This window comes from Apis florea, unplaced genomic scaffold (assembly GCF_048593485.1).
Source record: "Apis florea isolate Af1SG1 unplaced genomic scaffold, ASM4859348v1 contig_3517_pilon, whole genome shotgun sequence".
Classification (NCBI taxonomy): domain Eukaryota; kingdom Metazoa; phylum Arthropoda; class Insecta; order Hymenoptera; family Apidae; genus Apis; species Apis florea.
The window spans coordinates 910,601-923,818 of NW_028256778.1; the positions used below are offsets into that span (position 1 = coordinate 910,601).

At 36.9% G+C, this 13,218-nt stretch overlaps 2 long non-coding RNA genes across 7 annotated transcripts in view; one reads left to right on the forward strand and one right to left on the reverse strand.

The window, feature by feature from the left end:
* Positions 1–13,218, forward strand: part of LOC116415326 (uncharacterized) — a 71,411-nt gene that overhangs the window by 47,316 nt on the left and 10,877 nt on the right. For 3 of the 5 annotated variants that reach the window (XR_004225930.2, XR_015293998.1, XR_015293999.1), the window contains exons 1-2: positions 4,338–4,449; positions 5,160–5,305. This is a non-coding gene — a long non-coding RNA (uncharacterized LOC116415326). Of the gene's footprint in view, positions 1–948; positions 1,024–4,337; positions 4,450–5,159; positions 5,306–13,218 lie in introns of those variants that run through there. The other 2 variants (XR_004225932.2, XR_015293997.1) reach the window with 2 other exon arrangements.
* LOC116415325 (uncharacterized) overlaps positions 1–13,218 on the reverse strand; it is a 74,675-nt gene that overhangs the window by 15,961 nt on the left and 45,496 nt on the right. The window contains exon 3 of one of the 2 annotated variants that reach the window (XR_015294005.1): positions 9,484–9,740. The exons of the other annotated variant lie outside the window; for it this stretch is intronic. This is a non-coding gene — a long non-coding RNA (uncharacterized LOC116415325). Of the gene's footprint in view, positions 1–9,483; positions 9,741–13,218 lie in introns of those variants that run through there. 2 annotated transcript variants of the gene reach the window in all.

Here is a 13,218-nt window from a genome sequence, read left to right on the forward strand (position 1 = left end):
AACATCGGTTCCGAGAGTTTTGAAATTGAATATCTCGCCCCGACCTTGGACGATACGTCCTTGATTGGGGCGAGGGAGGGGAAGTGTCGAGGGAAGTGTGAGAATTTTGAAAAAAAAATGTATCCGTATCAATGATCGGAAAGTAGGAGGAATATTTCTGGGCGAATTAATTCATGTTTACGAGGGTTGAGCGTTATTTTATTATTAAGAGGAAAGAAAATTCGAAGAATGTTCAATTTTTTTTCCTCACACATTGTATTATTAGGTAAAATTCTCTGAATAATATTACCAATAATTATATTGCGAGAGAAGAGGTGTATTTAATTAAATGACAAGTTGTAGTGAATTTTATGGCCGAGATTAAGGCTCGCTTTTGCATTATATAACACGCTTTAAGTTTCGCAAAACGGTTTCGGTTAGAATACACCATCATTGAATTTAATACCATCTCGCCAGCTCTAAATCTAAATCTCGTGTTCCTCTCGAGGAACGCTCACGGCAAAATACCCTTTGAAGTGTTGGTAATTGGTTTGGAGTATCCTCTCTCTTCTCGAGACACGCTTCCTCCCAAGAATTAATTCCAGATCACGTCCACAATTTCAAAAGCGATTACGAGCGGATCGCATGCAAACTTCATTCGCGTAATTCTGGGAGCATCTTCTGCAATCATTCGCGTTAATTTCGCGCATCCTGTAATCGAGAAATAATCCCTTTCTTTTTTTTTTCGATTACGCAAAAATCCAAGCGAACCCCGCTCTACATTTTCTCCCTTCAATTATTCTTAAATTCTTAAATTTAACTTCTGCGAGATGTCTCGAGATACAATTACTTCCCCTTCGATTCATTCTTAGATTAGACTTTAATAAATTAAAAATTACGAGAATATGTTACGTAAAATAAACAGAAAAACAATGGTCAAACATTCGCCCATGTAACACGTGAGAAATGGCCACCGCTTACGATGAATAATAGGAACAAATCTACTTCCTTGCTGCTCCACAGGAGTCTGACTCCTTTGATCGTGTAAGTAGCTAAGCCATAAGTCTCTCTTATTGCGCGACACGATTATTTATTTCTAGATAAAAATGTAACGTATACAATAACAATCATTACGATATTGTAAAATCACGAGGATTAAAATCGTTTCGCTTTGTAATATTCTATTACAAACACTACATTTTAAAAGCAGAATTAACGAAATAAAGAAATAGAGAATTTTAGATGAATTTATATACGAAAAAAAAAAAAATCACAAAGTTTTCTTCGACTTCCAGCTCTTGAAAACTTGATCTCGATCTTCGTTCCTGTATTTCTTTAATAAAAACCCCCTAATAAAGCGATCGATCGTTCGACCCGTTCTCTCAAAGAATCCGCAAGGATGTTAACGTAACTGTATTCCATATAACAAGAAGAGAGAGAGAGAGAGAGAGAGTTTCTCGGCTGGATACGCCTTTGCTGATCGTTTTGTCCACCAAGCCTTCGATTAGGTCTGATGCTCGCAATTGGTACCGGGTTGAGATATTGCAGTAGGACGCGTGATACACGTATCGCTCGTTTTTTCGAAGATCAAAAGATAACGAACGAACGAGTTTCAACGGCTTGCTCCTCCATTCTGCACCCTCTCTCTCTCTCTCTCTCAACGGGGCTCTCCCCGTCACGTCCGATTAATTTCGAGTTATTCCTATATCTATCACTGAAAGTGGCTCGATTCCTCTCTGATTAATTTCCACAGGAGAACACGTGATAGAGCACTGAAATGGAGGATGTCTTGTGAGGATAACGTCACGTGTCCTCGCTGCGAGAATTTCGTCGGGATTGAGCCAGTTTCAATTCGGTGGTGGCTCTGTCTTTTTCTTTTGCGTATCACGATTAGTTATCATTCTCGTTTCGTTACTCTCCCGCGAAGCTTGTTTCTCAGAGGAAGAGAAGCGTCTTTGTTTATTTGAGGATTTTTTAACGAGGATTAGTTTAGAAGGATAATTTTATTACGTGTATGAATTTCTTCTTACTTCCAGGCAATTTCTAATGTATTTGTTATTCTGTATCTACGTTAAATCATTTATAACTCTAACAATTAATAATATTCCATTTGACAATTAATATTTTATGTTAATCCTTAAACGTTTATTGTTCTGTAAACGTAGCCGACCGATCGAAATTAAAATTCCTTCTTCTCATCAACGAGCAAAGAAGAAAAACACTATTTTATCGGGTAAAAAATAAACGATAACTTCATCAGAAAAATATATAATTCCAGACCTAATAAATACCTTCCTCCTCTCGTTCAAGAAACCGAGCAAATAAAATTCGTTATCCTAATCGCCACGAGTTCCGCGTGTATATATAAATTCATCCAGGCAGCCATTATCTGGGTAACGCAGGTTCACACACAAGATAATTTTATCATTTCTCGATATTAAAATCCCCATCCTCTTTTCCTGGGTCTATATATCTATCGTTTCGAGCTTTATTCTCGAATTATTATATATTCTCGATAATTACGTAATACATTCGCAACCCATTTCGCCTGATGATGCACAATTTGTTATCCTCGTCCTCGTGATGTGTAATGTGTGTAACAGAAAATGGACGTCGGTTCGATGCATCGTTTTCCCTGCGAATTAACAGCGAAATTCCAGGCTAATGCCTGGACCGAAGCAAAACTTGCCGATATTAATAATCGCGGATTCCTCGTATCGTATCAACGGCCGGCTAATGCTTCCTCACCTCGCCTTGGAAATCGGAAAGTTATAACTGTCTTCCTCGAATTCATCATCGAATCATCTCGTAAAATTTTCTCCGCTCAACGAGGATCGTAACACGTGTATTTCCCGTCCGTTAAATTCATTTGATAATATCGAGTAGAATTTTGCGATAATCCGAGGAATCTTTCAAATTGAAACAAAATTGAAAATGAAATGTATTCTATTATGAAATTATTTGAGGAAAAAATTCATGGATGGATCGAAATTTGACTTGCAAAATTTGTTAAAATATTTGAACTCTAATTAGTTGTTTGTAATTAGCAGGAAACAATATGTTGTTTGAATGCTACAACAGCAAATTAAAAATCAAATTGACAAATTCTTTGGTTTAATTGGGATTATTTTTTAATTGACGTGACAAGTCAGGCTCATCATTTTGAAAATCAAAAGGTTAATTTAAGAGGTATAAAGTACAAATTACAAATAAAAAATTGGATCTTGCGTTTCGTTTTAATGGGTTAAGAGAAAAATTTGTCTCGTTGATCGTCCCAAATTTCAAATTCATCGAATAAAATCAGGATAAATATCGAACATTTGATTTCATTGGCCTCGATAAATCAACTAAAGTCGCTTCAGTAACGGTCGCTACCGAGTGCTGTTCGACCGGTAAAACAGTTTGTATAAAGCGGTTGGAACACGTAACGATCCGCGTTAATTGAAGCAACACGAAACGACGGCCGACGTAATGAAATTGAAGCTGGAAACGCGAACAACGACATCGTATAAATTGCAGAGGTTCGAGCGGTTGCGTACACTGTGTTGTACTCGTGACATTAAAATTGCAAATGATAATGAAGCTCTCGTTACTGGTCAAAGAAGATAGCTCGTTACGGTAAATTAAAGGCAAAAAGTAAACGAGAGAGTCGAGGAAGATGAATTTCGTGCCGCGATTTTTTATCGTTCCTTAGATATCTTCATGACACGCTATTTACATGGCGACACGATAATGTAGACTTTGCTTCGTTTCTACCGCTCGATACAACCAAGAAAAACAATCGAATAATTATCGCGTATAAAAATTTTTAGGACTACAGTTTATATTACAGATTCAATTCATCGTTTTTTGCTTGTTAGCTATTGACTTTATTATCTAATAGGTTAAATCTGAGACAGATTTGAATACAAAAGTAATAATATTGCTATATTACAAGTAAAAATCTTTCGATTCGTTATAAATTTAATTCAATCTTAAAGGATAATAGTCCATTTAAAAGGAATTCTCGAATTATTCTCACCTTTCCATTTTATTCAAATTTCTCACACTTTACGCATCACTCACACACATGCTAAAGTTACTCAATTTTCACAATTAATTTCGCACACCATGCTAAGAAATATACTCCTCGTAGAAAGAGGGAAATCGTAACCGTGATAAAACTTCTTTCCGTATAAATAATCCAATGCTCGGCATTAAATATCTTATAATTATCCCGTCTTCCATTTCACTGCTTGTCACGACAAAAATTACGTTTCCTAACGAACGACTTGAACGTGGCTACTCGTCGAAGTCGTTTTTCTCGCGCAGCCAACTTCAGAAGCTGCCTGTTGATCAGTTACGATTACGAAAATGCCAAGATGGCGTCCGATTTGAACGAATTATTATTCCGCTCGTATTCCGTTTCTCCATGGCGTTTATACGTTTTTAATAGATCAGTCTCTATCGCGAACAACTTGCAATTTCTCGGTAATAAACCCTCTTGTAATCAAAATCAGTGCTTTGACTACGAATTATTAGAAAATAGGTTAAATCGAATCATGTGTTTAATTGATTCCTCGTGCACGCTTCGTTTACGACAAACTTGCTCGACGCGAATCTTTCGATCGGCATCATCGTTCATTCAATCATCAATGTTGGTTACTGTAATCATCTTGTTAAACTGCTATGCTTTGGATTATCGTTATCGCGACAATTCTCTTTTCGTTCTCGACACTTTCGCCTAAACCAATATTTCCTAGTGCAATTTTGTTTCCGTAATACGATGCCGCTATTACTGTTGTGGACAAAATGTTTCTTATTTTGCTGTGTTAAGAAAACTACAGTTACTTTTTTCATTGCAGAGTGTAATAGTGATAATGTAATACATTATTATTTTAAATTTTTAGTGTGCAAGAACGAAATTACAGCAATTCATTGTCATTGTCGTAAATGAAACAGGTTATGTTCTGATTTTTTGAAAGAGCCTAATGGAAAATAGTGTTAAAGTGTTTTCTACATAAGAAAAAAAAAACGAACCTTTTATAATATTTAATATTAGTAACGATATTTAGTAACAGTAGTATTCATTAGTGAGTTTAACTCGGATCTCTTTATCATAAGACAAAGAGAAGGGAAAAAGTGTTCGAACGTGTAATTATTCGTCCGTTAATGGTATAGTTTGTATGTGTATCGTACAGGTGAAGTAGTTCGAAGAAGCAGCATCCAAAGTAGTAATCCTTCATCCTAAGTATCATGCTGAGTTTCTGATCCTTGTCGACGAGCCCTTTGCATGCAGCCCACATGAGTGGTGACCAGCAAGACTGATCGCTTCTATGTAAAATAAGTAAGTACTTATGTATACCTTTGTGGATGCCTTTATGTAGAGGATCATGCATATATATATATATATCACTAACCATTAATAAGATTAGGAATTCAGAAATATCTAAGATTTTGTTTATACCACCTGATATTATGTAATATTTTTATAAAATAATTGATTTGTTATTATTGTATTATTCCAAATTTTTAAATTCTAAATACTTTACATCAAAGATATATCTCATTTATTGACAACATCATTGTAAAAAAAAATGCTTTGTCCATAATATATTTAATAGAGCCAAAATATATTTAACTTATCAATTGCATTATATCGTAAACAATTTCTTATGAAACGTAAATTAATATAATCAGTCATCATTTACAAATCTCTTATCATCAAACATTATTAACAAATCTGATCTCTCTGTTTGTAAATCACGAGTCGAACAAACCAAGAAATTCGATTCTCCTGCGCTTTATTGAAATAGCAAATACAAGTCGGCGTATTAACTATCACAACCTATTCTATGATTTTAACATGCTGCTTTCCGCCTACAAATTCACATTTTCTGAACTTGCTTCTAACAACTCTTACAGATAGAATTCACTGAAACGAGGCAATGACCGCATCCTATTCCCTTGGACGGGTTTATATTCGATCTCGAATTAAATTATTAGCCTTTCTTAGTTGGATAACCGCGAGAGGAGGGAAGAAGTCGCGTGGAAAATTATGTGTGCGCATACAGGATTCGAGTCCCGCTAATGGGTAGAAACATTATTTCAGACCGATTCTTTGGTTTCTTCGATTCAGATCCGAAATTAAATTATCATTCAGATGGTATTCGCACTATATCATGTCAATTTCGTTCGTTTATAGAGCAACACCTCGTAACTGCAATTGAATACTGAATTTAATTATTTATCAATCAATTGGAAAACATGTTACGATACATGATATTAATACAATAATCATTTATTATAAACGGTCAATTTCACGAATCAACAGAATCTTTCTTATCTCGTGCGAAAAGTGCAACAAGTCTAATTGAATTGGAAGCTTTTTAAATCTCTCTCTTCTTAAAGGCAACCTATAAGTAAGCGCCACGAAAAGCAAGATCGTCATCGAGGAAAGGGGGTAGCTGTTTGTTAAGCGAAACCCAAAGTCCGTCCTCGTCCTATCCGATTTTATATTGCACAAAGTTGGCGTGTATGATTTTTCGTTTTTTTTTTTTTTTTTTTTCCACCAACCACCATTATATATGTTCGTGTATACGTCGCGGTGTTATTAGCAGGCTATCTGTTCGAGTATCTATGGGGCACGAACATTTTCTGCGGGATCTGTCAATTATACAGATTTATGATCCCTTCTCCCCCTCGACTCTCCCCTCCCCCCTTCTTTCACCGTTCGCAAGGTTTGCCATTTGCGGCCATTCCTGCCGCGGTTTTCTTCGAATACATCCACGACACCCACAAGTGGACGGGTGGAACATCGTTTCGCGTTTGTTCGCCGGATAGGGGAAAGAAACACGGATGACTGATTAACGATCGTCGTTAATCGTTGGCTACTTCGGTTACGGTTGTGTGACTCCCCACTTGAGGAGTAAAACTCTCGCCCCTCCGAGAATGAGTGGGTTTCTCGGAAATTACTGGGGCCCCATGCGATGTCCATTCGTGAAAAATAACCCTCTGGATTAAATCCTCAAATAGAGCCGCGTTTCTAAGGGCAAGGATACGTTTGAGCAAGGCTCTCGACTCGAGTCTCGTTCATTTTTCCCTATTCCGAGCTGCGTCGAGAATAGGATGTTGGACAGTACTTTCATTCATTCGATCCGATGTCTGCTGTTTCATCCTCCTTTGTTGAAATAATGTAATTGATCGAGACGTAATTTTTTTCGTGCACCGCGAATCAAAAAATAATTTATCGAAATTGAACGTGATGGGAACGATAATACGAAGGATTCAAGAATTCGCAATAATTACAATCTTTAATAAAAGTCTAGCAAGTATATTTGAAGCGTGTTGGCTGAGAATGGAAGGAGCAAAACAAAATCTCTCTTTGCAAATTATTTTTAATAAATTCGATCTTGTTGAACAACAACTTCTTATTGCTCGGGTTCATCGAGGAATTTAATTGCACCGACTGTGACCATGTGCGAAATCAATTATATTTTCACGCTTTCCCTCGAGCCTCGATCAGGTTAATTAGCAAAATTGTCAGGAATTAGAGGGAGGGGTTTACGAATATGTTCGGCGCGGAGGCCGTGACGAAATTGATGCGGAAACTGTTGGTGATCCGCAGCGATGCGATACGTATCGAGCGTATTCTTTTGATCACGGTTGTTGCATCATTTGCATAATTGGGATTACGAACGAGAGAAGTTTTTAAGAAAGATAAGTAGAAAAAAATTCCACGTAGAATCCACGGTAGAACGGTGGTAAGAACGGTGGTTTGTTATATATAACTCGTGGGGAGGGGTCAACGACACGGCCTTGAAGAGGCAGCTCTTCGCGACCTTCAAGTGACCTTGACTGCCGAGACTACCTTCGAGAGTCCTCCGAGCGGTTTTCAAATGGCGTTTATTTTTCACGTTCTATACGAATACGTGGAATAAATAAAATCGAATAAGTTTTATTATTATTATTATTTTTTTTTAATTAAATGAAATTTCGCCTCCTTTTTGAATTTTTATTATTTTTCGTTGCATTTATTGGATTTTATTGGATTGAATTGGTATAATAAGGTAAATATACGTATATTTATCTTAAATTTAGTTTTATGGTTCATTAATATATTTCGATTACAGAGGAAGTAGAATCTTCTAGACGAGGAAACTTTTTATTATTTCGCATTTACCATACTTTCGAAGTACAGCTGATAGAATTCTATTCTTCTGTACAGATTGCTCGAGTATTGATTTAGATTTAAAAGGCTGAAGGCAATTTTTCTTTTTACCTCATCCTAAACGTATAATTTCAAGTTATTAGGAGAAAATAACCATCGATATTTTTGCAACTACCGTTCAATATTCTTCAGAGTTCCAGTTACGACCTTAAAGTATGCAACAGTATATCGAAATTGTTACCGAAGATATTTCGAATTGTTTAACTTTTGCAAAACCAGGATTAAAATAGGGGTATAATCGTATCATCATATCTAAAACAATAAAAAAATTAATTCATTAATTTTCATTCTTCTAGAAAACGTTTCGTAGAAAATCCATTTGTACAAATTCACGTTGATTGGAACGTTAAAATATTAACAGTCGACGGGACAGGAGAATTGGAACAGGAAAATATGATGTGAACATGTTTATCTCACGATAAATATTCGTATAAATAGAATTCCACGCTGTTAAACATACTTATTTGTATACTTATATCTACGAGATTATTTTAATTAATTCCTCGACGAGAATAATCGTACAGTTTTTTTTTTTTTTTTTTCTCCCGTCCTTGATAGGAATGTTGTGGAAGCGGGCAATTTCACGAGGGAGTGGCAATTAACTATGTATATGGCGCGATCTCACACCGAGTTGCCGAGGGCGTGTGTGTGCAGTTGGTCGCAATGTGCGTGCGTTAATAACGTTAGAAATGGCGACTCTGCTCGTTTTCCATCGGTGGCCGCGTTCCGTCGACGTGCAAAATGAACGGAAGATACTAATTAGCTTGGAACGCGAGACTCTTGTCTTGCTGCTTCTTCTTCTTCTTCTTCTTCGTTTTCGTTTTATTATCTTCTCGTCACTTGTGAACTAACGAATCGGGAATATTTCAGAAAATCACTTGACCAACTTATGCGCATGCGCGTGGTGTGTGTGCGCGCGCACGACACGTGTATATAATAAAAGCGGTAGTTAAACTTTAATGCGATTGAAGAAGAAATTGTGGCCGTAAGGACACGCTTAAGAGTTGTATCGATAATACTCGATAATACTGGCCTAAAAACGGCTATAGCCTTCTTCTATTATATATTAAGAACGCCCATCGGTAACACTTTTGCGTTTCTAATAAAATTTACAACAGTTGAACAGGTTAAGTATATTTTTATGGAGCGGAATTGTAAACGTGAATGTATGTGAGCTTTTCTGATTAGGATATATTTATTCGTTTCTTTTTTTGATTTTAATATAAAATAGAGTCAAACTCTTTGGTGATAGAATAACACGTAAACTAATACTTCTCGAATAAAGTTTCTATTAATCCTTTGCACTATGTCGCTGCATTTTATTATTATACGTGTATTAATTACATTAATATTACATTCTAGGGATTCTTGTTACAATGTTTTCTTTTAATTTCTACTTAAATGTGTGTGTGTATATATATAAAATAAAACAAATAAATAAAAGATAAATTTCTTCTTAAATTGATTTTGTTCTCATACGTATTGTATAGATTATATAGTTTAAAAATAAAATATTTTTTGAAGAAGGGGGTTTGTTTATCGATCCTCGTAACTGCAACAGAAAAAAAGAAGAATTTTATCAATTAGCCAGATATAGGTGTTAAAAGAAAATTTTTGTTAGAAATCGTGCTTCCTTACGTTTCGTTCCGCACGAGTCGAAACAAAATCGATAGCGAATAAAAGACGACGAGTTAACGACGTTTTTTCCCTCCTCCTCCTCCTCCTCCTCTACGACGCATTGAAACTCGGGTTTTTCGCCTCAATTTGTCTTCCCGCTCGGCACGCGTGCCGCCGAGAGAAACTTGATTAACGAAACCCCTTCCTCGCCCCGCGAATTTAATGGGATTACGCGTTCGTACGTTCGAGAATCTCGTTACATTTTCATCGAACTTGCTCCTCGCGGTTTTTTGCGCCCATTATTCACGAGCCCAAACAGATACGAGGCTTTCGAGACGAGACGAGTTTCGACGCTGTGCTTCTCTTTTTCTTCGAACGGATAATCGGAAAAATCCTTTTTTGAAGAGATTCAGAATATTTGTTATTCCTAGATCAATCAATTAATTGTTGCGTTTAAATTGGATCATCGAAACACGCTCCATCCTCATTTTGGTTCATCTTGTGGAAACTTAAATTGTTGATATATTAAAATTCTAAATACAACTAATACAACTAATATATCATATCAATTGTACATATTTTTATTCATTCATTATATTAATCGTTCATTTATATTAACTAATTAAATAAGCTCTCGATCGAAGAACGATCTCTATCCAATTTGTAAGATAATTTGTAAGAGATTCTTTCGAATTCAAGTATGCGGCGTTGAAGCGGAGGAAGTGGAGATTCAGGTATTTAGGGACGACCTCCTGCGATCCTCCTCCTCCTCCTCCTCTTCGAGACCACGGTTCGTCGGTTTCGAACAATGTCCGCGGAAATAGCACGACGGGTCATCGTCTTGGGAATGCATAGCCGAAGGGAAGAAGAGGAGGACATTTGTGCTCGCTTCGAGTACAAATATTGTCCCGATCGGCCTGTAAATTTGAATCAATAATCTTGATAAAAGTTGGAGAAGGCCTGATAAAATTTCTCGCGCCATTGCTACGAGGCCATCAAGGTACTTCTATTAAGACGCGTGCAAGTGTACTTGACGACAGCGCTCGTCGTGCGGTTACATAATGGACAGAATCTGCCTTCCATCGAAAAATTATTAATCCTTTGTATTTAAAAAGGTTGCCAATCCTTCGGAATCCTCTGAAAATCTTCAATTCAATTCTTTAAAATTACCGACGACCAGTGTATATAATAAAAACTCGTTTAATTCAATCAGCATTACACCAGAGAAGAAGAAAAGGTTGAACGAGTAATCGAGATAAATAATCAAGATAATAATAATAATAATTTGGGATAATCGAAACGTCTTTGGGTCGTTTAACGGTAACAAGGGGTTGCAATGCACGCTTCTAATACGTAGATACGTAGATTAAATAAAGAATCATCGATAAAGAATATTCAGCCGGTGGAATTCTTCTCGCCTATGATAGAACGTTACACGCGCTAGCATTTCGGTACCGTTAAACTTTTGATCATCGCGTTTAATTGGCGTCCATTTTGAATTAATCGGGCGCCGTTTTCGCAGCGAAACAAGGCGATTGACACGGCGGAAACAGGGGCTTCCTTCGTCCATTTCCGCATAATCCGGGAATATATTTTTTTCGTAGACGCCTCGCTCGGATTGATTCGCGGCAAAATTGATGCGCGGATTAACGGTTGTTCCCTCTCCACGGGTGGAGAATATCGTATCGGCCAGCGACGATTCTGACAGGTGGACAGGCTTGTTGGTCGTTGCCCATCCAACGCATTCAAGTGTCTGGTGATGCGCTTTTTGATCGACCGTTCCCTTAGCCGTTGCACAAAATCAAAACATCTCCATCCGTTGGCACAATGCCGCTCCTTCCATGCCGTTCTTTTCGTTTCGAATATATCCTTCGAAGGCGTTTCAAGTCTCTCTTTGTAGAAGAGTGTCCTGGAGCGGCAGCAGAAAATAGATATCTTGTTTCTTGATGAAACAGAAATAAATATAATGCCCTTTCTTCGACGATACGGTGAATTTTGCACCGTAAACTTTTTCTTCCTCTTTGAAATGTTATTCCTTTGATTCCAAGAAGCAATATATTTCGAGTAACCAATTTAATTTAATTATAAAATTATAAAAACTATCGCGACAAACTTCGGTGTTAAAATATACTTGTTTAATAATTGAACGAAATAATAAGGAAAGGAAAAAGAATATAACGCGTGTCGTAGCGTGTCTCACGCACGATTTTCCAAGGCGCTCCTTCTTCCATGCACGATCCCACGCGAACAATCGAGTCGAAGCGCATGAGCATTATGAAAAATGGAGCAATTGCTCGTTCGCGCGATTAACCTGACACACGCTTATAATATAGTTCGTAATAATCAAAAGTAACGAGAAAGCCGAGCAATAGCAATTGTGTTGATAATTGCAAAATAATTCAAAAAATTTTTCTTCCCTTTCGAGAATATTCAGATTCTTAAATAATTTTCAAACACGGTGATAGAACTTTCCAAGAGAATCGATTATTTCTGCTGGATCAATTCAATAACCGAACGATTATCTCGAATAACTTGTGCAACTTAATTTCGCATCACGGTTCGATTTTTGTGGATCTGCAAGGTCGATTCCTAAATAACGGAATTCTATTCTTTATTCCAGGTTTCTATCCCCCTTATCTTCAAGTATTCTACACCGCAACTGGATGGGAACTACTGCTATTCATCGCCTCGAATTATCCGCAACAATCCACGATCGAATCGCGAGAGAAACTTATTGTACGTAAGAGTGAAAGAGAGGAAAGAATCTCGTAAAGGAGAATAAATGAAAATATAGGAGATACCATTTTTCTTTCTTACTTTTTAGAGAAATCTTGAAGAACAGTTATAAGTAAAAAAAATCTATAAATAACAAGCATATCTCGAAAAAAAATTCCAAATGAGTCGATCGAATTTATATTACAAAAAAGAAGATGGTTTGGATAGACAAACGTAACCTCAAACGTGGCGTTAACACGATATTATACAAGGTTAAAGATCCCATTACGTACGTATATATAGATCTGAAACTTTGTGTCCCCTGTCTCCCTTTTATATCCAATATTATATCGCGGGCAACTTGTTACCGCGAATAATGGCCAGGTTTGATGGTAATGATACTTAAACGCCCGTTGGAATGGAAGCGTCGATGGCGCGCCCTCGCCACTGTATAATCCATTAGTTTCTTGCGTGAACAGTGGCAAAAAAGCAATGCAATATTTCAAAACTCCCGTCCCGGAATTAACTGTACTCGTTCATGGTTGGTTATAGCCGGTAGCAGGTGGAAATGATATTTTTAGTCGAGGCAGCACCATTCCTTTTTTTTTATCGTGCTCTCTCTTCCGATATTTCTCGATCGAATTTTCAATAGTCGAGTTTTCCTTTTATTCTCATTGCTGGAACATTGTTACCGATTT